The sequence below is a fragment of the Petaurus breviceps genome, unplaced genomic scaffold (assembly GCF_028583685.1).
Source record: "Petaurus breviceps papuanus isolate PSGF00001 unplaced genomic scaffold, PetGlider_PUasm1.0 419, whole genome shotgun sequence".
NCBI classification, from domain to species: domain Eukaryota; kingdom Metazoa; phylum Chordata; class Mammalia; order Diprotodontia; family Petauridae; genus Petaurus; species Petaurus breviceps.
Genome location: NW_027186324.1, coordinates 2,280,423 through 2,307,206, shown reverse-complemented (window position 1 = coordinate 2,307,206; position 26,784 = coordinate 2,280,423). Strand labels below are relative to the sequence as shown.

At 32.9% G+C, this 26,784-nt stretch overlaps 1 protein-coding gene and 1 long non-coding RNA gene across 11 annotated transcripts in view; both read left to right on the top strand.

Moving 5' to 3' along the window:
* ROBO2 (roundabout guidance receptor 2) overlaps window positions 1-26,784 on the top strand; it is an 800,464-nt gene that overhangs the window by 175,145 nt on the left and 598,535 nt on the right. The window lies entirely within an intron of this gene.
* The window catches only part of LOC138171176 (uncharacterized), a 30,262-nt gene continuing 20,946 nt past the window's right edge, over window positions 17,469-26,784 (top strand). Inside the window, exon 1 of the long non-coding RNA XR_011170814.1 lies at window positions 17,469-26,774. This is a non-coding gene — a long non-coding RNA (uncharacterized lncRNA). The remainder of the gene's footprint in view (window positions 26,775-26,784) is intronic.

Sequence of the window (26,784 nt, the reverse complement as noted above, 5' to 3'; positions counted from 1 at the left end):
ATTTTATGCATTTTGTGCTTATTTTTAATGTAACTTATTATTATTCCTTCCATATTTGTTAATAAAATATAGCCTTTTGTAAATTGACTTTGTGTCCTAACTGCTTTCTAAAAGTTATTAATAATTTTGCTTAATTTCTTCACTGTCTATCCTGTTTTCTAAGTACATCATGACATCTGAAAATAGGGATAATTCGACTTCTTTGCTTATTTTTATACCTAGACTTTGATTCTCTTGTTTTATTATTTTTTTCTAGAAAGATTACCTTAGGATAGTTTTTTTTCATGTCATTGCAAAGTTTTCTGCTTCAGGACTGTGGTGAACTTTACTGTGGTAGGTAGAAAGCTTCTCTTAGAATATTCCACATTCCATTATTTTCTCAGTATTCCTCTAATCTTTATTATTTGCATAACACTCCCTTGGCAGTCTGGCACAATTCCACCTTTATTTAACTCAATTATTCTTAATATACTCTAAACATTTTTTTCCTTTTACATTACTTTGTGGTCTTTAATGAACCCATTAAACCATGCTGCTGCTCTATATTGCAAAGAATAAGGCCATGTTGCTTACTGGATAGAGTCCTGAATTCCAAACTAAGAAGACCTAGATTTAAGTTTTGCCTTTGACATAGATGGACTTTGTGATCTTGGAGAAGTCACTTTATGTCTTAGTTCTCAGTTGCAGACATGATGCTAACCTATGTTAAGAGAATTTCTTCATTTGGGAGTTCTCCAGTATCAACTAATTCATGAATCTAGAGGTCCAGACTTGATTTTCTTTGCAGGAATAAGGAATCCTCTTTCAATTCTCTTTAATCAATTTTAAGATGTTTTGTAACTTTTGTTTCACAAGAGGCAAAATTGCTTAACATGTAGTATTGCATGGTGGTTATTGCTGTGTATGTGCTGTCCATTATTGGATGATCTGAGAGCTGTTATAGATGTATATCATTTAGCTCCCCTAGTTACAATGTGCACAGGTATTAAATTGAATGGAACCGACATTTTGAAAATCTAGATTTTCTATCTAGATCTACAAGTGACGTTATGGAGCCTATATTTGGTGCACCTACCATTTTCAACTTATTAAATAAAACTGCTTTCAGTTTTTTTCAGATGTTTTATATCACACTGGAGTGTTTCACACAGTTTTGGTCTTTCCACTTTCATTCAACAGATTTTTATCTAGGACTATTTCGTTACATACTATTTTGAATTGATTGAAAAAAATCTGATGACTGCCCTCAAGAAGCTTATGATATAGGGCAATATATGCATAAAAATCAAAACATACTTATCACATGCTTGTGACTAGTGTTATGTGTGATAAAAGCTAAGTGACTTGGAACCATACAAAAGGATTGAATATGGATGTCATCATGGTAGAGGTAATAGTGGAATTCGACTTTTAAGTTTGGAGAGGCTCTTTTTTGGGAAAGGCAAAGGGAGGGATCTAGGCAGAGATTTATGGTAAAGCTGAGGCATGGAGATGGGAAAATATATAACTCTTTGGACATTTGCATGTAAACAAAGATAAAATGGAAATTAACTTAATTGAAAGGAAGAACAAAGAGGTCCACATTGCCAGATGGTCGCATATATATAATCGCTAGCTACTAGAAAACATAAATATATTTATATGTCATTTTAAGACCTAGAAAATATTTTAGATGCATTTTCTTATTTGATATGATAGTCTGGAGTACTGAAGAATACCAGACCATTAGGATACCTGGATTCTCATTTCTGTCCTGCCTCTAGTTAATTTTATGAACTTCAACAAGTTATCTTTTCTATGTCTCATTTTACTTCTCAGTAATATAAGGGGGCATGATTAACTAATTGTATTAGGTCAATTTTAGCTCTAAGATTCTTCATCTGTTACCTCATGCCTTGATGAAAAAATAAATAGAATCAAAGTAATTTATTATCAAGTAAGAAACTTTCCAAATAATATAGGTAGGCAAATCCACTAAAAGTTGTGGTTGCAAGGTGTTAAAGAGATAGTTTCTTTAACTGGATCTCATTTGTAATTAGATCAGGAATACTGACAACAGCAATGAGTTAGCGGCTCCTACTTAATGACAGCTATTGATCGAATATTGGTTTTTACATGAGATGGTGTGAGAGTCGATAAAAGCATCAGGACTTGTTTGGAATAACACTGCCAGCTAAGCTTTAAATTGCCTTCTAGAAAATTTCTGCCCCATATTTAGTGTTGAAGAGATCTAATAGTTATATTTAATCTTCTGTTTACCAGTAAAAAAAAAAACACTTGGAATAAGGATATAGTACCTCAAAGAGGAAATAGAATGGCAACATATTTTTCCTTAACTCTACAAGTATATTCTAAGATGAGAAAAATAGACACAGTTGGACCACGAATTATCCAATGCAATGAAAAATTAAACACAAATGTTAGATATTGAAGAGAAAAATATTGTCTTAGTGTTACTTATTATTACCATTTTAGTAAACAAAAAGACATAGTTTTGAAACTACCTTTAGAATGATTAACATTTATTTTAATACTTTAAGATTCTTTGATTTCTTTAGTATTCATATACCATCTACTGCAGTAAAAGCAACCATTCTATATATTAATATACAACCTTCATGACTTGGTATGCTTAAAAAATCATCTGGTGTCCAATTTTTGAATTTATCTAAACTGTCCCTTAAATGACAATTAAAAGAAAAGAACAAGATACTCAGTAGGGACAAATACAATTTAATAGACTTAGAAAAAATTACTTCACAAATATAGGATAGGAAAGGCAAATAGTTGTAAAAAAAGATAAGGAGACTATAAGCTCAAAATGAATGAATAGTGTGACATGACAGCCAAAAGAAGCTTTATATTGTCATGGGCTTCCTTATAAAATGCTGTGTTCATAATGAGATAGGGTAAAGGAAGAGAAGAAAATAAATATTTGTATCATGCCTATACATCATGCCTAATATACACCAGTACTACTTTTTTCACCTTTCCAATCACCATGTGATGTGGGTGCTCTTATAACCCCTATTTTATAGTTGAAGAAACTGAGGCAAATAGAGGTTAAAGGGCTTGTCCAGATTCACACAGTAAATGTATGAGACTGGATTTGAACTCAGGTCTTCCTGATCCTAGGCCCAGCACTCTATCTACAATGCCACTTACCTGCCTGAGGTAATAATTTTCTTTTATGTTTCCTGGTTATTTTATATTAGGAGCACTATTGTACAATCCTCAACTTTGGTGGTGGTAACATTCCTAAAAAATGGCACAAAAGTAAAAAACATCAATGTTGATATATTGAACCTATGGGAAATAAGGAGTTATGTTCTCACAACCACCAAAAACTATAATCTTTTACTAGACATTGCTGAAAATACACTTTTGTGTATACAATTTTAAAGCAAAACATTAATTCTGATAATATGCAGTTTTCCTAACACAGTAACCATGAAATAACCCATAAAATTCAGTGTGCAAAATAAAATTGGTAACACATAAAACATTTTTCTTTGCTAGTGATTCCCCAGAATTCTGTGACCTTTTGTGCTAACTTCTCAAAACAAATAAACCATTGATTTTAGACAATATTCACTTTTTATAACACATGAAATCTATTGTATTATGAATACTTTCCTCCTTTTTGCAGATATAATGAATCATGGTTTTGTTAACACCAAAATTCACGTGGGCAGCAGCTGTAGATGTTCTGACACCAAATTTATCTAACACCTTTGATTTCTCACTGAGCTTCATCAGTGACTTTGCTGGCGTGGGCTTAGATCTCAAAAACCTTGCACTATAGCTCAAGGAGGCATAATTGCAACACAGAATGACTTTTAAAGGCAAACAATGGAAATATGAAGGAATGCATGGGCTGCTCTCTACTCTATTAACAGTAGGGCAAATAAGACAAGGGCAGAACTCAGTAGGATACCAGCTGCTCCACATACTTCGAAGCATCATGCCTTTCATTTTTTCCTATACTTTGCTATGGATATGTGTGGTTGTGATACAAAGGTGAAAATGAAGTTACTAGTAAAATAAGAATGCTTGCAGTTGTGAAAGTTAAATGCATGGATATTGAGGACTGCCTTTTTATTTCTTTTAACTTCTATCCAGAAGATTGTGATCAAGAAGGTGAGACTGAAGAACATAGTGTATATGGTAAAAGTAACATTTATTATTAATGTGATTTGAACTTATTATGGCAATAAGACTAGAAGAAATGCCATATAGCTTAGTTTACTACCAAATGACAATGACGCAGACCTCCTCAGGCTTAATGTTCTTCCCAGGGCTCTGTGAATCCACATACGTTTCTGTCTACTCACACTTTTGTATTAAATATAAAGTTGAGCTGCACCCAACTGAACCTAGTCAAGTTAACAAACATTTATTGACCCTTCCTATGTTCCAGAGACCATGTTGTGCCTAAAGATACACTTAAAGGTAAAAAACAAAATCAAATTAGGAACAAACAAACAAGAAAAATGATCTCTCTTCTCAAAGGAGCTCACAGTCTAATGGGGAAATAATATGCAAACAATTATATACAAAAAGGATATAAACAGGTTCAACGGAATTAGGAAAGGCTTCTTGTAGAAGGTAGGATTTTGAAGGAAGACAGGAGATAGAAATGAAAAGGGGTAGAAGTCCAGGCATAGGGGACAATCAGTGAAAATGTATGTAGTCAGCAGATGATGTACCATGTGCAAGCAATATCATGGAAGCAACTGGTTGGCCCAGTTGGTAGAGTTCAGGCCTGGAGTCAGGAGGACTTGAGTTCACATCCATTCTAAGAAATTAACTAGTTGTGTGACTCTGGGCAAGTCACTTAACCCTGTTTGCCTCAATTCCTCATTTGTAAAATGTGCTGGAGAGGGAGAGGGAAATGGCAAATGACTCCAATATCTTTGCCAAGGAAACCCCATAATGGGATCACAAAGAATGATCTGAACTGATTCAACTGAACACCACCAACAAAAAGTAAGGTTTAGGAACCCTCGAAAGGTGGAAGGAGGTTCAGGTTATAAGGGCTTTAAAAACCAAACAATATTTTTATGCCTGATGTAATAGGGGGCCACTGGAGTATTTTGAATGGGGTAGAATAGGGTGATATGGTCAGAGGTTTTTTTAAGAGGAGTATTTTGACAACTAAATGGAAGATTGACTGGAGATGTAGGGACTTATAAAGTCTCTAGACTTTCTATAGAAAGACCAACTAGATAGTTATTATGATAGTTCAAGTATGAAGTGTTAAGGTCCTATATGACTGTGGTTGCAATGTCAGAAGAGAGCAGAGACATAAAAAAAGATATGTGACAGATGTAGAGTTGACAATATTTGCCAATTGATTATTTATGGGTTGTGAGAGAGAGAAGATTCAAGGATTATATTTAATGTGTCAGCCAAGGTGACTGGGAAGATGGTAGTGCTCTTGTGAATAGTATTAATTTAAGCAAGAGGGAAGAACATGTGGGGGAAAGATAATGAGTTCAGTTTTGGACTTGTTGAGTTTGATTTGACTTTGGAATATCCAGTTTTTAGATGTCTAATAGATAGTTGTGACTCTGGAGGTTGAGAGGGAGGTTAGGGATGGATAAATGTATCTGTGAATCATCTGCATTAGGAGGATAATTGAATCCACTGGAGCTGATGTGATAATTAAGTGAAATAGCATAAAAGGAGAAGAGAAGAGAACCCAGGAAAGAGCCCTGGGGAACATACACAGTTAGATGGACCTGAATAAAATCTAGCAAAAGAGACTGAAGATTGATCTGACAATAGGAGGAGAATCAGAAGTGAGCAAGATCACAAAAAAAAAAAGAAAAAATAAACTAGAGAGAAGAGAGTATTAAGAAGACATTTTAAAACACTATTAAAAGCTATGGAGATGTCAACAAGGATAAAGAATTAGAAAAATCCATTAGATTTTGCAATTAAGAGATCATTGGTAACTTTGAAAAGAATATTCAGTGGAATGATGAGGTCAGAAGCAGAGAATTAAGAAGAGAGAGACAAGAAAAACAGTGGTGGCATCAAATGTAGATTGCTTTCTTATGGAAATGGAATGAAGAAGAAATTTGTCAGTAATTATCAAGATCAAGTTAGGGTTTTGTTTTGTTTTGTTTTGAAGGAGAAGACATGGGCATATTTATAGAGAAATAACTGGCAGACAGATTGAAAATTAGTGAGAGAGTGGAGGTGAGGGAACACCACTGATGAGGTAGAATTGAGATTTTTTCAGGTAAAGGGTTTTGTCTTGTCACGTAGAAGAAGAGACAAGATTAGGCAAGGGTAAAGAAGGACATAATGGTAGAAAGTACCATGAGAAACAGGTGTGAAGGAGGAGATAGTTGTGGAAATCATCTTAGTGCTGTGAGATGTGGAGGAGGAGAAGTGGAGAGAAGAGGGAGTTGACAAAGGACTTCAATTTTTTTCAATGAAATATTAGACAAAGTTCTTAGCTGAGAAAGTCATATTTAGGAGAGCCACAGGAGGTTTGAGGAGTGATGAAAAGGTTTAGAAAATCCATTTTGGTGAGTGGGACAGTTAATTGATTAGGGAGGTATAAAAATGAGGGTCCAGTTGAGATTATTTAGCATTGGTTTGTAGTGCACCCAAGTTCCAGGATATGCTGGTAAATGTTTTTTTTTTTATATTTTTTTAAGCTATCGGGGTTAAGTAACTTGCTCAAGGTTACATGGCCAGTTATTTCTGGGTGTGGTGCTGAGTGTCTGAGCCCGGGATTCGATCTTCAGGTCGTCCCAACACTGGAGCCGGTACTCTTACTCGCTGAGCCACCTGGCCGCCCCTGGTAAATGTTTAATAACCAACTCTTCATAAAAAAGCCCAAAGTGTACCTGACACATTTTAAAGTATTATCTTTATTAAATTAATATTTCTCTCTTACTTTAAGTCCAGAGCATGAACAAAACAATGCGTCAAACACGTATGTGTAGTTTTTGCCAATTTCCGAAGTGTAAATATTTACAAGAAAATTTTAACAGTTGATTCTCATAAAGTGAATTGAGTTGGTTTCAGCATACTCCTGACCCAATCTGTAAGATTTCAGTGATTTCCTCTAGCTTTATTTATCATCAGGTAAGTAGGAATGAAGGCAAGCATGTGGTTCATGGGAGTAATAGAAGGCTGAGTCTTGTCAGGGCAAGATCAGAGATAGGAAAACAGGTTGAGAATGAATGATCTAATTCATCACAGAGTCAAGATGTTTAGTAAACTTATTTTGTTAATTGTTATAGGGTCTATCAGTGTCCCCTTTCATTTCAGTCCCAGATTGGCAGTATTTAGGTGTGGCACAGAATATCATACCATAATTGGTTGAAAGAATTGGGGATATTTAGCTTAGAAAAGAGACAATTTAAAGAGTACATAAATATTATCTTCTATCATTTGGGTCATTAGTATGTGGAAGGTGGTTAAAATTGTTCTGCTTTGTTATCTCCCAGGTGACAGAAAGAGGAGAAATAATATGGAAAATATAAGCCAATTTAATTGAAAGAGACCTTTCCTAACAGTTACTCGAAAGTTGGTCTAGTCACTTTGTGAGACATAGATTTCCCTACATGAAGGCTGAAGGTCTTCAAGCATGGACTTGACTGTTTTCAGATGTAGAAGGAATCTTGTTTAGATAGGATTGATGGCCTTTAAAATTGCTTTAAGTTCATAGGTTGTGCAGTTCACTTATTCTGGAGTTTTAGAGGAAACTTTCTATCTGATAGGACTTATTTTTTTTTTTTTGGTTTACCCCAAAGACTTTCCTCTAATTTCAATGATGCACTGATTTAGGATGTTATTAGAGGAATGAAATTAGTGAATACCTAACTTCTATTTTATAACACTTCATTTTCATATGACAGCACATTTATACTAAAAAATTTATACAGATTTAAGATTTTCAGAGTTTGTTACAATTAGATAAATAGGTCTAATTTATTTTCAATCCTAAAATATTACCAACAACAAGTATTTTACTCTGTTGTAGAGATGGTATTCTAGAACATTTATCTGTAATCTTTTTTGATAGATTGACTGTTTAAGTAAAAAAGGATAGCATACACCTATAATATGTGTATATTTACTTCTCTACCTCTCATCAAATAAAATATGCGAAGCTTTATTTAATTATTACCAATTATTATCATAGTTTATAAAGTATATGCTTGTACTTTAGCCCCTGGCTGACACAGTTCAAAGTTGCTTCAGATACTCACTGTTTATATGACCCTGGGCAAGTCATTAGCCTCTCCCACCTCAGTTTTCTCAAATTGTAAAATATTATAAAAAATGTGTCATAAAAGCATCTACCTCAAAGGGTTGTGAGGATCAAATGATAAAATGTTTGTAAATCACTTATCATAGAGTATGCATTAAATAATTGTTTGTTCCCCATGATTATGTAGATTGGCAACCACAAAAAAGAGAAATTTAAAAGGAATGAGACAATAATGAAATAACATTATATTCTAGATTCAGTAGTCAAAGAGTCAAACACCAGGAGTTTATTGAGTAGAGGGGAATGGCATTATTACACCTGTGCTTTAGGAAAATCATTTGATACCTATGAGAAAAATGGAGCTCAGTTAAGAGGCCTTTACAATGATATAGGAGACTGAAAAAAAGTGGTAGCTGAGTGAGGAAAGGGAAGGAAATGATGTGACAGATATTATGTGACTGGAAATGGTGACTAATGGAATATTTGGGCTGAGTAAAGAGTTGAGGATGATATAGAGTTTGTAAAATGATGATTACTGGAAATATAGTGTAGTGGATAGAGACCTGGCCTGGGAACTAAGAAAACTGGACTTCAAATCCTGCCTCCAACAGATACTGGTTATGTCACCTTAGGCAATTCATTTTAGCATTTAAAGGCCCTCAATTCTCTAAGTCAGTAAGATATGCACTAATCTACATGAGTAGAGAGAGTTTTTATACCTGTGAATTCCTCATATCAATGAAATATCAGGTGTGGGCACTATCATGGCTCCTATCCATATGTATTTAAGACTTGCATGTCACATGATCTGTATGTACAAGATAGAAGTAGAGGATCTTCAACTTTTATGCTGAGTTAACAATATTGGTGTCTAGCATTGTGTCAATTAAGCCTTTGAAATTCAAAAGACTGGAATGTAAAACTAAAACTAACATTAAAAATTATGTAAAATGTTCTAACAAACATTATTTCTACTTTTGCTAAATCTAGCAAATCCTCATTAAAATAGATACCTTTTAATGTGCCTCCTCCCTTTCCCTGCTAAACTCATATAAAGTTGTCTACTCCTTTTCCTCAACACCCATTTATTTTCAGTTATTTACAATCAGGTTCTTATCCTAACAATGTGCTCAAAGTGGTCTCTCAAAGCTTGTTCATGACTACATACTTGATGATCTATTTTTAGTTTGTATGTGCTTTGATATCCCTTCAGCTTTTGACATTATTGATTATCTTTTCCAAGATAATCTTTCTAAGTCACAGATTTAACTGTCATTCTCCTGCATTACAAAAATTCTGCAGTTTCCAATAGCTTCGAGAATCAAATACAAACTTCTCAGTTTGACATTTAAGGCCCACCAAAGTCAGGCTCCAACATATTTTTCCAACTTAATTTCATATTATTTCTAGTTTATATCTCTGTCCCGTTTTCCTGAAAGTGCACAATTTCTCATCCTTATCTTTCAAAATGCATTTTCACTTAAAACTGAGCTCATGTGCCATCTCCTCCATGAAGATTTTCTCATCCATTACCTTACACCCAAGCTGAAGTTGCTAGTGAGATCACCTCCTCAAAAATACTTTCTCTTTCTTTATCCATTCACATGTAAATGAGAAGTCTTTGAGGTTGGGCACAGTCTTTTTTTGTATCTTTTTTGTGTCTTTGTATCCATTTCCCTTATCAATAGTGCCTTGCCTATCATCAACTTTTAAAAAGGTTGCTAAACTGAATAGAAATATGGCCTATAAGAAGGTAAATGAAACTTAAAAACAACAAACATTTTAAGAAAAAAATTTATATGGGATTACCAATACAGAATCAGAATTTTAAGATTCTGATTTTGTTTTCTTCTCAGTGTACTTCATTTCTATGAAATAGGGAGAATTTTCAGTGGTCTAAAAATAAGACAAAATAATTCTTCTGGATTAAATCAAAGTTCGAATGATTATTTTTTTTCCAAGGGTAACTGAAGGTTCTAGTTTGTACCCAGCTGGTCATGAGTATATAACATAGACTGGCCAAACTGAATTAAAATTAGTATAAATATAACTCAAAACAAACTCTTTTCCTAGTATAAGAGAGGTTCAGAAAAGCTTATAAACCATATGTTTATGATGACTTTTTTTTCTGTTTGTAATTGTAGTCTTGAACTGATGAATATAATAGCTTGTGTTTATGATTAACTTCTTACACACTTCAGGAGGTTCTGAACATTCTTCCATTAATTGCCCCATGAAAAATGTTAATTACTACTCATTTGAAAAAGTCACTGTAAAACTTCCTTGGTTCATGTATGTACCTTTGTCTTAGGAAAATAATGAAATTAATGCTTCCATACTACTTCATATTCAAGGATCTGAAAATATTTAATGTATATAAAGTAACTATAGTTCTTGATATTCAATAATTCAAAATTAATACATGAATATTTTTATTAGTTATTATTAAACTTACAAAGAAAAAATCAACTTGTTGATGACATTACAAATTTAGCAATAAACGTAGAAATTCTTATTCCAGATTCCATGTTCTAGGTATATGGGTATATGGTTCACAAAAGCATCTTACATCAAGGAATAAAAGCAATTTATATTTAGTTCTTTTAGTATTAGGCTCAGAATTTCTGTTCACTGGAAAATATCTCATTCTCTGTGAAAAGATGTTTCTGTTCATCTATTTTTTAAATCTAGAAGAATTACCTAACAAAAATATACTAGATCTTTTCCTTTTACTTCCATTTCCAGCTCCCTAATTTATAAAATCCTTTTGGCAGTGAGTAAATTGCTCTTGCAATTTTAATTTGAATTCCTTAGAAATCCATTATGACATATTATCACTTTTTTTTCTTTTCCATTTTATGTTTGCCACTGCAACCTGGTAAAAAAAGAATATTGGACTGGAATTATGGTTTAGAGTTGTAGCCCTAACTCACATACCAATTAGTTTTGTGACTTTCATGACGTTTTCTATTACTCTCATGTGTCATTTTCAACTATTTCAGTCTGAATTAGTTACAAATATTTAGATAATACACTGTCAGTGTAATAAAGGAATAATCATAATGCTTTTCACAAGGCAGAACCAGAATATATAAATGTTTTAGAAAAGTAGAATAGTGTTTATACATTTTATGCAGATGGAAGATCTTTTTCCTTCCTAGAAAAAAATATTACTCTCTAATCAGAAAAAAAAACAGTAAGAATGAATTGTTTCATTGGAAATATTCAACCTATGTATTGAGGCAATTTTTTTTCTGCTTTGGGTAAATAGGTAGTGATAGGTATTTATTTTTACACAATTTTGAGTACTTACTTTATACAGATCGGTGATCTCTGTATCCAGACATTGTATATGCACAAAAAGATGAAGACATGACGTGATTTATGCATTAATTCTTCATCAAAATATTCATATGAACTTCCTTTAAAATATTACTATTTCGCAATACATTGGTTAAAATTTCCAAAAAACTTTCAAAATCTACTGTATTACAGAAATAGATCTGACATTTTTGTCTTACTTATTCATATTCTTTGTCCTGAAACCTACAAGGCAGATTAAGAATACTTGCAATAATTGTACTATATATAATGTTTTTCCCCCCAATGATGGGATTAAATAATATATAGGAGAGACCTCAGTATTTGTAAACACAAGTAGCTTAACTTTGGAGGATTGATGTACGATCTGGTTTGTGTTTTCTATGTAAAATATTCGTCAAGGTTATAGAAAGAAAAAATATGACACCTGACTCCTCATCAGTGCCCCTAGAAGCAAAGGTGAAGAAATGGGTTTCTGAGCATGTGACTGCATCCCTTGCTAGATTTGTGTCAGCATATTTTTTTCTGACCTTTTTTCCTATGGAAAAAAAAAAGTTGACATGAAATTAGTTGAAAAATAATGTGCTAAAATGTATCAAATAGATTTTTTAAAAGAAAGCTAAAAAAGCTCAAAATGAGTTTGAATAGATCTTGTAAATAGAAATTGAAGCAACCAGTTAATTATGTGACTAGAATGCATTTGTGATGCTATGTCTACATAGTTTAGCATATTTCCATTTATATTTTGAAACTGGTCAGAAGACCCTTCCGTTTTTATCAGACTAAAGTGGCCTTCCGATTTAAGGAATGGAACAGAAGGGGGACAACATGGGTGCCATTAACTACATTGCTAGTACCACATAGAAAATAAAAGCTTTACTGAGCTACAACATTAAAGTGCTGAATAATTATTGTTTTAAACAACTTGCTATTTAAAAAAATAGAGTGCATACTCTTTCTTTGATGTAAACTAATAGTTAACATTAGTGATTCAGTGAAGTAGCATTTATTAAGAGCCCAGTATGTGCTGAACCCTACGCCAAGTGGTGGGGAAACAAAGAAAGTCAAAAGATAGTCATTTCTCTTAAGTAACACAGTATCAACAGTATCAGCGCATAGACAACAAGCAGATAACTGTACAAACAGATTATAGGATAAATTGGAGATAATCCTAAAGGGAAGAAGTTAAAATTAAAGAAAACTGAGAAAAACTTTTTGTAGAAGGTACAGTTTTATTTGAGACTTCAAGCAAACCAGGGAAGTTAAGGAGGTGAAGATGAAGAGGGAGAGAATTCTAGGGTTGGGCGACCATCAGTATTAATACATAGTTTTATGATGGAAAGTAGTGTTTGAACAATAGTGAAGAGGCCAGTGGCATTACATGACTTAATACACTTGAAGTTGTAAAGTATAAGAAGACTAGAACAGAACAGTTCAGGAATTTATATTTGGTTGTGGAGGCAGTAGGGAGTTACTGGAGTTGTTTGACTGGGGAACACTAGCTTTACAATATTTTGTTTTAGTCATTTTGATTTTTCCTATCTTTGTTTTTCATTTTTTTATTGTTTATCTTTAAGTAAAATATGCAAGTAAAATGAAAGTATGTTTTGTTTTATGGGGACAATATTGACCCAGCCAATGGGAGAAACCTTACACAGATAAATTGTAGTGATGTTCAGGTATTGTTTTAACATTTTTCTGACTGTCATTGTGCTGTGGAATTTCTCTAAGGTTACATTATGCGCAATTTGCCTGAAGTTTCATGATAGCTATGTTGCTAAGATGGTCCATAATCAGACACTGTAATGTTATATTAAGAGTGAGTGATGATTAAGCAACATTTTGGAATACAAAATCATTCAGATATTAAAATAATAACAATTAAAACTTAATTTCTTTGTATAAATAATAATTCATATATATTCTCTACTCCTTTGTCAAAAGATTATTCTTCTTGATGCTTTTTTTTCACACTAATCATTACCTAGTGCCAATGGACATTAAGACAATTTGAGAAATGTCACTTTGGGTATGTGTCACAACTGAATACAGCTTAGCACAAATTTTTCTTGCAGAATTAAAACATTTTTGTATAATATATTATTTTATATACCTATATATGCATTAATACATGCATAATTGTAGATAAAGTAAAACTTCAAAAAAGTATTTCCAATTGTTTAAAAAACTTTAGAGTGATCTTTGAAAGAATGATATTATTGGTTCACCTATTTACCTTTCTCATATACTTGTCACTGGATTAGAATCAAAGATACAATCTATTTCTTTGTCAAATGGTACAAAGTAATAATGGAGAGATTTGATATATCAGTCATAATTATAACCATCTTTGCTGCCATCATGAAATATCTATTTCACTGTATTTACCAATGACATTTTCCCAAAATCTATCTTACATCCTTGTAATTCATCAAATACAACAAAATTTGAAATCATATTAAGAGATAAATTTTGCAGTCTTAGAAAAGTTCTGCCTATGCCAAAAACATCATGCTCATTTTAAAAAATAAAACTCAGGTAAGTGAATTTCACTACATGTAAGGCAGAATGGGCAATATTTTCCATTGTACTGTCAACGACAAAGAACTGGTTTCTACTCTGTACTTCAGTCAGAAATTGCTGAAGACAAGGATGATATCTTTAAGAGCTCTATAAATAAAACCTAACATGATGCTGTTATCTTAGATAAAGAATAAATCCTATTTTCTTTTCAATAAAACCATCGCAATTCTTTTTAGAGAAGGCACTGACATGCACTATCATATTTTCTAAAGCACACGGGATTTTAGCAGGCAGTGTCTGGAAAGGAAGCCCATTTTGTGACTGAAAGTGCTTTTTAGTATTTTGATTTTGGTCATTGAAAACACTTACAGGAGCTCATTTCTGCTCTCTTTTGTTCTCATTTTGTTTTGTTTTATACTGTGGTTAAACTGTTTAGTAAATAAGATATAGTATAAATAAAAAATGATACCATGAAAGAGTTTTAGGTTATAATGAAATAAATATGAAATGTGTATTTTAAAATATTTTTAATAAATAAAAATATTTGCAGAAAGTTCTGCTTTCACCTTGGAGAACAGGTAGAAGATACCACTGGCAAGAAACATTTATGAATCTTACAAAAAATGTAGTTCTACCTGGCAAAAGATGATTTTAAAAATCGATATCTGGGCAGCTAGGTGGTGCAGTGAATGGAACACCAATCCTTAAGTCAGGAGGACCTGACTTCAAATCCAGCCTCAGACACTGGACACTTAACTAGCTGTGTGGCCTTGGGCAAGTCACTTAACTCCAATTGCCTTGCCTTTCTCTCTCCCAAAAAAAAAAAATAGATATCAACAATACCTCTTTCATCAATAATTATTGACGATGTAAATTTCCTTTAAATAAACAAGATACTGGAAAAGTGAAATCAGAGTCAAGAGAGTAGTGTTTCTTTTCAGAAATCTTGTATTAAAATTCTTGTCATTATATACTGAACAGGCTTATTGTAATCGTCAAATACTATTTAAAATGAAAATTAAAACAGCTTTGTGATCAGACTAGTAAAAATTATAGACAAACTTCAATTGGGGAATGGATAGATAAATTTTGATACATCATTGATGGAATACTACTACACTTTAACAAATAATGAACTGGTTGATTTTCTTTTTTAAAAAAATTATTTAATTTTTAATTTGTGGAATAAAACAAATATTTCTACAACATAGTACAATAAAAAAGATGATTACACAAAACTGGAAATCTACTATGTGAAACATGCTATTCCTTTCAAATATGCAACAAAATTATCATGCAAAATTTTTCCCTTCCTCCTCCCACCCTAAAGATGGTGGTTACTATTAAACACACACACACACACACACACGTATATGTATGTAAAATTATTCTAGACATACTTCTATTCATCAGTTCTTTCGCTGGATGCAGATAGCTTCTTTCTTCTTATGTCATTTATGGCTAATGTGAATTTTTATAATAGTCAAAATGACTTAATTATTCAAAATCCATCTTAGAACTATTGCTGTTATCATTGGCAATGTGTTATTGGTTCAGCTCATTTTATTTATTATTTTGTGCAAGTCTTTCTATGTTTTTCTAAAATCATTGAGCTCATTATTTCTTATAGCATAATAATATTCCCTCACAGTTATATACCACAGCCTCTTCAGACATTCCCCAAGTGAGGCATCCCTGCACTTTCCAGTTTTTTGCCACTACAAAGAGAGATGCGATGAACATTTGAGAATATATAGGTTATGTTCCTTTTCCCCTAATTATCTTTGGAAATTCACCCAGTAGTGGTGTTGCTGGGTCAGAAGGCCTAGGTGGTTTAATCTCTCTTTGAGCATAATTCCACATTACTCTCCAAATGGCTGGATCAGTTCACAGTTACATGAACAATAACTTAGTGTCTCAGTTTTTCCACCTCCACTCCAACATTTGTCACTTTCCCCTTCTATTATTTTAGCCAGTCTGATAGGTGTAAAGTGATATCTCAAGAGAGTTTTAATTTGCATTTCTCTAATCAGTAATTTTTTCATATGACAATAAATTGTTTTGATTTCTTCATTGGAAAACTATTTACTCATATAATCTGACTATTAATTGGGGAACAACTTGCATTCTTATGGATTTGATAAAGTTATTTATATTTTTTACACGTGAAGTATTTTTAGATATATTTTTTAGATATCCAAGAAACCATCTATAAATTCCCCTCCTCATTATTCTGCTTTCCATATAATCTTGGATATATTTGTTTTATTTGCACAAAACCTTTTTATTTCAATGTAATCAAAATTGTCCATTTTATATCCAACTTTGCTCTCTAGCCCTTGTCTGTTCATAAATTATTCAACTACCCATAAATCTGATAAGGAATATGCTCTATGTTGTTCTGATTTTCTTATAAAAATCTCTCTTTAAATCTATGTCATATATCCATTTTGACTTTATCTTGGTAAATGGTGTAAGATAGTTTTCTATGCCTACTTTCTGCAATACTGCTTTCCAGTTTTTCTAACAATTTTATCAAATAATGAAAATCTTAAGTCTTTTGACTTGTTATACTTGATTATCTTTATTTTCTTCAGTAAATTTAATGTCTACTCTATTCCATTGATTTACCTTTTTATTTCTTAGCCAGTACCAAATAGTTTTGATAAGTAGAATTTAATATTTGGTGCTGCAAAAACTCCTTCTTTTACATTTTTTTCATTATTTCCATTGATATTCTTTGAATTTTTGCTTTTCCAAATGGATTTTGTTATTTTTTCTAATTCTATAGAATGATCTTTGGTAATTTAGTTGGGATGGCTTTAAAATATAATTTGGGGGAGTAAAATTTTCATTTTTATTATATTGGCTTTGACTACCATGAACAATTAATATTTTTTTCCAATTATTTACATACTGCTAAAATTTTCATATATCGTAAGGAGCAGTTTGACCTTAATCAGTACCTTATAATTAATCTTAAATTATTTCCTTATATTCCTTCTGTATCTTTATCAAATTTTCCCTTGAGTTCTCATCTTTTGGTTATAAATGCCTAAAAATCTTTCAGTTCATCAAATGGCCATTTTCCCCCCATTATTCCACTTTGCTGAGTGACTCATTCTTGAATGTAATGCTAGCTCCTTTACTCTTTAACATATAATATTCTAAGACCTGTGGTCTTTCTGTGTAGAAGTTGCTAGGTCTTGTGTAATCTGGACTGTTTTTTGGCAGTATTTATTTATTTTTTCTTTACTTGGAATAATTTTCTCCTTAGCCTTCCAGTGAATATTCTTCCTGGTATCTCTTTCAGGTGATGAACAGTAGATTTTTTTTTCTATTTCTGTTTTATCCTCTCATTCTAAAACTTCAGGGCAATTTTCCTTAATAATTTCTTGCAATATTGTTTCCAGATTCATTTTTAATCATAATCTTCAGGTAAGTAGACAATGTTTTTTTTTGACAATTCTATTACTTCTTTATCTGTTACTCAAATCAGTTGCTTTTCTAATGACATGTTTCATATTATTTTTTGTTCTAGTTTTATTATTTTTTGGTGTTGTGTCATATCATTTGATTCCATTTGCCCAATTCTAATTTTAAGGAGTTATTTTTGTTAGGATTTTAAATCTCATTTTTTTCCAATTGGCTAACTTTCTTTTCATAATTTTCTTGAATTTGTTTATTTTTCCTTTTTTTACTCAATCTCTCATATTTGATTTTTAGATTTCTCTTTAAGTCCTTCCAAGAAGTCTTTTTGGGCTTGTGACACTTTGACATTACTCCTAAGGCTAGGGGTGGCTTATTATTATTTTTTTTTACCTCATTATCTTTGTCTGAATATGAACCCAGTTCTTCTTTAACACCAAGGAAGTTATCTATGATTGGGTTTTTTTTTCCTTTGCTTACTCATTTTATTTTTATTTTATTTTATTTTTAGCATATTATTATTATTATTAAGTTTTAATCCCAAGTTGTGGGTGATGTTTCCCTAGGCTTCAGATCCTCCTTAGTGTTGTTTTCTGAATTCTCTCCTGGCACTCAACCTCAGGGATTCCTCTCCTCTCCTGAGCCACCGTGAGGGCCCCAGATATGCTGTCCTGAAAATATTCTTCCTCCCTGTGGTACCCCTTGAGCTTGTTCTTCTTTCTTCTCACCCACAGCCACAGCCACAGCTACAGCCTTGGATCATGTCAAGTCAGCACAGTTAGGCCTGGCTTCAGGAAATAGCAGGAGTGCTTCAGTCTTTCCCCACTCTGCTCTCTTGTGCTGAGGTGAAATTTCTTGAGCCCTAGTTCCCTCAAGGATTACTGTTTGTTGATTCAGTGGAATCAACCTGGAGTTGTCTACACTTCACTCTGGCCAGACTTCAGCCTCCGGTGGGCCCCGTCTTTTCTGAGACCCTCTCAAGTTGTCTTAGGAGTTCAGCTACTTGACCCTTTTACTTTTGCTGCTCTATGTTCATTTCATGGATATTTTCTGTCTGTGGAAGAAATATGGAGAGCCTGAGAATTTCTGCTCTATTCTGCCCATCTTCTCAGAATGAAGTTGAAGCTAGTTGCTTTTAGAAAAAGATGGGAAAGCTTGGATATATGAAGGTGGATGCTATCCACTTCCAGAGAAAGAACTCATAAATAGAAATATATCTACTATGGTGTTTTATACACACACACACATGCCTGTCTGCACATATGTATATGTGTAAATATAAAATATATATGTTCCTATATGTTTATATACAAAATGTATGCATATATTCATATTTAATTGTATACTCTAGGATTGGGTGGGGAGGGAGGGAAAAAAAGTTCCCAGAAGAGAACAAAAGAAACCTTAGAAGGAAGCACAGAAAGGCTGAGTAGCTTTGAAAACAATGTGTAGTATTTGTCCTATAGTTAAAAAAAAGTAAACAGTATGAAATTGAAATTCAGGGTTTTATATTCAGTCCTCTGTGTTCTGCTGTGTACATGGAAATGTTCTTTTTTTTCCTTTTTCTCATTTTGTATTTAAGTTTAAAAATGAATAAAATGTTAAAGAATAAAAATGCTGTACAAATTTGTTTTTATTTTTATTCACAAAGACACAAAATGTCTTATTTGTTTATGCTTATGGGCAAAAGATATATGAACAAGAAATGAAGTACAAAAGATTTTTCATTTGTTTATTCATTACTCACAGAATCAGTGAATTTCAGAGCCAGAAGGGGCCTCAAAGGTCACATACTTGATCAGTAATCTCTTTTACAGCATAACTAACCAACAGCCATTTGGCCATTGCTTGAAGAACTCTAGTAACAATGACCCCAACTGGACCATTGCACTTTGGGTGAGCACTATCTTTTTCATTGAGGACAAAAGGACACACACACACACACATACATATATGTAAAAACATGCATACATTTAAATATATGTGTATATATTTAATAGTTGTCATGACAAAATAATTGTGAGATTCAATGATAACATAGTGCTTTGATCATTGGCCTGGACTCAAGGAAGCTTCAGTTTCTGCCTCTGACACTTATTTCTGTGTAAGTACGTGTAAACGCTTACGCTTTCTGAACTTGTCTTCTTTTTTTGTAAAACGGTGATAATACTTTTAGCACCTTACAAGGTTGTTGTAAGGCTCAAATGAGATAATGTATAAAACTTTTCAAAAGTTTAAGTGCATGAGTTATTGTGTCATTGCACACTAATGTGTACAACTTTTCCCAACCTCCAATTATTGGTCCTCTTGAAATTAATTTGTATATACTTATTTGTATATGCATGTTATACATACATACATACATACATACACACATATGAGCTTTTTGAGGGCAGGGACAATTTCTGGCTTTTCTTTTGAACACCTTTTTATATATGGTAAAAAGTATTTTATTAATTAGAAATATGATGGATTAAGAAGATCATAAATGGACAAGGCAAACCAGCTATTTCACTATTTTCTATTTGTGCTGTATTATAAAAGTATTGGAGAGTTGAAGTTGGGGACATTAAATTTGCATTCTTGTTCAATTTAAATTTTAAGAGTTAGATTGATCTAAACCACATTTGACTTTGTCCTAAAATAGTTCTGTTTTTCTTTTAACACTGCCCTGAAAGAGTTTGACACAAAACATGCTGATTCTGAAGGAAATAAACTTTTTTTGGGGGAGGGGAGGGTTGTGGGGCAGTTTGTAAAAGAAAGCAATTTATTTTAAAATTAAGCACTTGTAAATTTGATTACAAAACAGGTTGCACAGAAGCACATTTCTTCTGAACTTTTCCCCTGTATTCTAGAAGGAATGGAACTTACTAGCACAACCCCATAGTGCCTATATATAATGCAATGATAAAGATGATACAGAAGTTCAATTTTAGTGACAGAAATAAGTCTTTAACTTAAATTTTTAATTGTTCCTTCTCTATAACCAGGAAAGTAGTAAACCTTGATAATATTGGATTATATATCATAGAGCACTAATGAAAATGAGAATTCTATAGCATGTTTACTTGTAGCTCAGTGAAGGACCTTAATTTTCACTTGTTATCCCTCCTGCTATTATAGTTGAGATTCACAAATTGATCAGAAACTCTTAATTATTCTGGGACTTTGTGGTGTTGTTACACATCCATTTGAGATAGAGCTATATCTTCAAACCCTGTAAAATCATGACCAAAGACAGATATGAACCTTGGTCTCCAGGGATAAAAGGACAATGCATGAAACCATTGTGCCATCTTGTCCTTAGTGTTTATCATTTTGCCTTTGGTATTTCCTTTTTACTCAGTAAAATCTAAAGGAGTGGCTTTTCAAACATACTGTTGATATTCTAATCTGATTAGTTAAAGATTAAAATTTATGATTTGGTTGTTAATTCCACTTAAAGAACAAAGCTAATGTTTCATTCAGTGCGAAAGGCCTCTCAGGACCATAGCACTGACCAATACTGGTTCTCATGCTGGGAAAACACTCTGTATAAACAAGTCCCTTGAGTTTCATTACTAAACCTTTTAAACAAACACAAAATATATCTTAATATATTCGAGAACCTTACAATGAAGCTTTATTGTATGGCTATACATTTTTCACATTGACATGTCAACACTTGTGAAAATGCTTTAATTAGTGTGATGCATATTGTAAATAACATTTTTTTCTCTAAATGTGACATGATAGGAACCATGATAAGAAAATTAATAGCCTCCTCTTTTAAGATGTCCTTTGCTAAATGAACCACAATATCAAAACACTGTAATGATAGAGAATGAACTCTGCATTCCAAAAATAGTCAACTTACTATTATTTAGAAAATTAATTATTCATTACATGAAATTTAGAATTGAAAATGTTTCCTTTTATTTATATTAAAATACTTTTAGGAATATATTTTTATATGTCAACATTCATTCATATATAGTCCTGCTAGTTACTGGTTTCCCTTGATTGTATTTCTATAATATTCCTGTATATGTTCCTTTCTAGTTCAGATATTATCATCCTATACAAGTTCTACCTAGCAGTCGCCTGGTCTAGTGTATTGTATTACATATCTTCTTGCCTCCCCTTCAGTCATAGCATTACCGTATGTATAGATCTCTATATGTCCCTGTATTCTCTGAAATATTCAGTCGCTCCCTTTTGTTTCTTGAGTAAAGTTCTGCTTGTTTCCTAAACCTGGGACTTCATCCTAAACCTCGGACATCTCATTGCCTCTTGAATTGCTTCCTGTCTCTTAAAGTCAAGTTCAAATGTTACCACTTCCATGAAGCTTGCTCATGATGCTGCCTCATCCTCCTCCTGCCTTTGAAAATTACTCGATGCCTCAAACCTTATTTGGTCATTTATTTTATGAGTTTCTAATATTCTTTTCATTAATATTAAACCTGTTTGAGGGTAAAACCTTATTTTACCTGAACACTAAACCTATCTTACCATGTAGTTCCTTATATTGTATCACATACAATAGATGTTAAGTAAATATTTATTTTATTGTGATGCTTTTGTAAGTCTTTAAAACAAGTTGCATGTGATGGTGTATATATTTTAGTGCAGTAGACATACGTAAAATACACATGGGGTACTAAGAATTGTGGATTGAATTTTTTATCATTCAATGATATATTGACATCTTTATTAAATGTGGTCTTAAACTAGCATGATCTCTATGAGGCCCAAGAATTTTTCTTGTAAGTGGTGTTGGCGTGATAGGGTGATGAAAACACTTGATCTCTGCCCACATGAGGCTCCTCATCATTCTCTTCTGTATGAAGGTTTTATCTACACATTTGATGAACTCTTACTAAAATTTAATGGACTACTCATACATCTGGAGAACTCTTACTAAATAGGAGACCTTTAATTTATTTTAATGGCCAGCCTTGACTTAATTGAAATAACAATTATTTATAGTTTTCTGCCAACCCTGCTGTCATAATAGATGAAGGCTAACCATTTTAAACAAGAGTTAAGGTTAAGATGATAATGTGATATTTCCCACATAAATATAGAAAAGTCTTCTTGCATATTTAACTAATTTTGATTGTAAAAACTTCTCTTTTTTATCATAGAATAGGTGAGTAACAATTTTGCTAAGCTGAAGGAGAAGGTGAATGACCTTGAATTCACACCATATGAATTTGTTGAAGGAACTGGGAGGGGGTGTATGTTAAAGTAATGAAGACTTAGGAAAGAGGAAGTTTGTCATTTTTTCAAGTTTTGGAAGAAATGTCACGTGAAAGAGAAATTAGACTTGTTCCCCTTGGTGTCATGGAACACCTTACTTTAAAATGTGTGAGAACTTGAAAGACCTTTGTCTAGGTGTAACAATGTCTATATAACATTGGAATAGACCTTTTGGGTGTGGAGGAAATGGGTGTCCTGTTTTTATGAGAACATAATGATTAGATAGACAAATTAATGTTTTCCCTGTTGATTCTGTTGTGGCCCCAGTTACTGAAAGGGGGAAGGAATAGATCATGAATCCTTTGTACATGTCTTGGATGGTTGTATTGCTGAGAAGAGTTGTGTCATTAATATTTAGTCATCACATGATGTTTCTGATACTGTGTACAAAGTTTTCCTAGTTCTCCTCATTTCACTTTGCATCAGTTTGTACAAGACTTTCCAGTTTTTTTTTTCCTGAAATCTTCCTGTTCATCATTTCTTAATGCACAGTGGTATCTCGTTACATTAATATACCTTAGTTTGTTTAGCCATTCCCCAATTGATGGAATCCAATATTTTACCACTACAAAAAGGGGCTGTTGTAAATATTTTCTGCACATGTAGGTCCTTTTCTTTTTTATGATCTTTTTGGGATATAGACTTAGAAAGGATATTGTTGGATCAAAGGGTATACACATTTGGGTGGCCTTTGGGCATAGTTCCAATTTGCTCTCCAGAATGGTGGGATCAGTTCATAACTCCACCAGCGGTATCATTATCGGTATCCTGATTTTCCCACATCCTCTCCAACATTTATCCTGTCCTCTTTTTGTCTTTTTAGTCAATATAATAGATGGGAAGTGGTATGTTGGAGTTGTTTGAATTTGCATTTCTCTAATCAAAAGTGATTTAGAGCACTTCATATGCCCATGGATAGCTTTGGCTTCTATATTTGAAAATTATCTGTTCCTGTCCTTTGATCATTTTCCAAATTTGACTCAGTTCTCTATATATTTGAGAAAGGAGGCCTTTATCAGAGACAGTTGCTGTAAACATTATTTCCCAACTTTCTGCTTTCCTTCTAATCCTTGTTGCATTAGTTTTGTTTTTCCAAAATCTTTTTATATTAATATTATTAGAATTAGCTATTTTACATTTTGTAATGTTCTCTATCTCTTGTTTCGTCATGAATTCTTTCCTTCCCCATAGATCTGACAGGTAAACTATTCCTTGTTCTTCTAATTTGCTTATGGTGTCACATTGTATGTCTAAATAATGTGCCCATTTTGATCTTATATTAGTACACAGTGTGAGAAACCTAGCTTGTGTCTTATTGTTTTCCAGTTTTCTGATCAATTTTTGTCCAGGACTCATATGTTATCCCAAAAGTTGGGGTCTTTGGGTTGATCAAACACTAGGTTACTATGGCCATTCACTACTGTGTCTAGTATACCTAATCTTTTCCACTGATTCACCACCACTCTATTTCTTAACCAGTACCTGATAGTTTTGGTGATTACTGCTTTACAATATAGTTTGAGATCTGGCATTGTTAGGCCACCTCCCTTTGCTGTTTTTTTTTTCCATTAATTTCCTTGATATTCTTGACATTTTGTTCTAGATTAATTTTGTGGTTATTTTTCTAAGTCAATCAATAACTTTTGGTTGTTTTATTGGTATGGCACTGAATAAATAAATTAGTTTAGACAGAATCGTCGTTGGTATTTTATTGGCTTGGCTTACCAATGAGTAACTGGTATTTTTCCAATTGTTCAGATCTGACTTTATCTGTGTGAAACGTGTTTTGTAATTGTGCTTATATAGTTCCTGGGTTTGTCTTGAGAGGTAGACTCCCAACTATTTTATTATGCTTATAGTTATTTTTAATGGGATTTCTCTTTCTATCTCTTGCTGCTAGACCTTGTTGGTCATATAAAGAAGTGCTGAAGATTTATGTAGGTTCGTCTCATATATTGCAACCTTGCTAAAGTAGTTAATTATTTAAAGTATTTTTTTGTTGATTCTCTAAGGTTCTTTAAGTGTACCACATCACCTGTACATGTATCATATCATCTGCAATGAGTGATAGTTTTGTTTCCTCACTGACTATTGTATTTCCTTTGATTTCTTTTTCTTCTCTTATTTGCTATAACTAACCTTTCTAGTACCTAATCAAATAATAGTGGTGATATTGGTCATCCTTGCTTCACCCCTGATTTATTGGGAGAAATTATAACTTATCCCCATAACACATAGTTTGCTGATGGTTTTAGCTAGATACTGTTTATATTTTAAGGAATGCTCCCTTTATTTCTATCCTCTCTGTTTCTTTTAATAGGAATGGGTGCTATGTTTTTTCCAAAGCTTTTTCAGCATTTATTGAGATAATCTTATGATTTCTGTTGTTTTTATTATTTATATGGTCAGGTATATAAATCTTTCATTCATTAGATAGAACTTCAACATGAGCTGGAAATTGGGAACAATTCTGAACTTAGTCTTCAGGTTTCTCCTTTTAAAAAATAATCTAAAACCTAAGCTGCTTCTTACTGTAGATTTCCCTTCCTTTTATCAATTTTACTTATCACTTTCCCAGGCTTGGGCTTCTCTGTGATGTTTTATTCACAATGGTGAGAAATAAATGGAAATCATTTTTTAAGGCCTCACTGTGTGCCATGGTACTCTGCTAAGGGTTGAAAACACAAATGGAAGAAGAAGCCAGTTCTTGTTTTTATGGAATCACATTCTCTTTGAAAAAGATAAAGTATAGGTATGTTTAACTATCAAGTAGATGTTAGTGCTTTGAGATTCTAATGGTAGGTACAATGAAAATGCAAATGGAAAAAAAAACAGAAATCCTTAGGATACATCTAGGTGTCCCACAGAGGAGGAAATAGATCACCACCATTAGGAAATGGAGGAATGGGATTAAGGATTAGATTGGATTGAGAAATTTTGGGATCCCTTCCAGCAAAGGATAGGAATGAGATGATGGAGAAGGACTCCAGAAACTTTTGATAATATTTGGAAAAAAAAATAACTCAGCTCACCTGGTGTATGGGACCTTGGAATCTGACAGAGCTGCCTTCAAGTTTTACTTTGCTTATTACTACTTTGTGGTTTCCTTTAAGTTCAGACTAAAATCCCACCTACTTAAGGAAACCTTCTCTAACCTCCCTTAATTCTGATGCCTTCTCTCTGTTAATTGTCTTCTATTTGTCTTGTGTGTGGTTTCTGTTGAATGTTTTTATTTGCAGATAATCTCCTCTGTTGGATTGTAAACTCTTCTGTTTATTTTTGTATGCTTGGTACTTAGCCTGGCACATTGTAGCTACTTAATAAATGCATATTGATTGTTTTTGACATACTAGTTTTGTATGATTTTAGGCAGTTCATCAAGCATTTTAGTGCCTCAGGTAATTTTATGAAATCATGAGTTACAGATGCATTGCCCATTGATGTAGGATATGTTAATGTGAAATTCAGATATGGACCCTCCTCTCAAGAAATAAATTCTGTAGCACTAATATGCTGTGATATATTAATTGACAACTTTACTTGCCTTTGAATGTTCTAAGCATGATTCTGCAAAGGAAGGTTGAGAAAGTTAACTTCAGAAAGTTGAAATAACTGTATTTAGAAATAAAATATGGTGTTACACATTTTTCATATTTTAGCCAAATAGTTAAAAAGCAATAACTTTTAAAACTTTAGTGAGTTTAATTTGTTTAAAGGGGATATTTTCTTTAAAACCCTCACTATTTAATATTTTCTAGCTTAGACTTTTTAAATTTTTTTTAAAAGCAATTGGGGTTAAGTAACTTGTTCAAGGTTACACGGCCAGTTATTTCTGGGTGTGGTGCTAAGCATCGGATCCCGGATTTTATCCCCAGGTCACCCCGACACTGGGGCCAGTGCTCTTACTCACTGAGCCACCTGGCCACCCCTAAGCAATTGGGGTTAAGTAACTTTCTCAAGGTTACATGGCCAGGTGTTTCTGGGTGGGTGCTAAGTATCTGAGCCTGGATTTGATCCCCAGGTCATCCCAA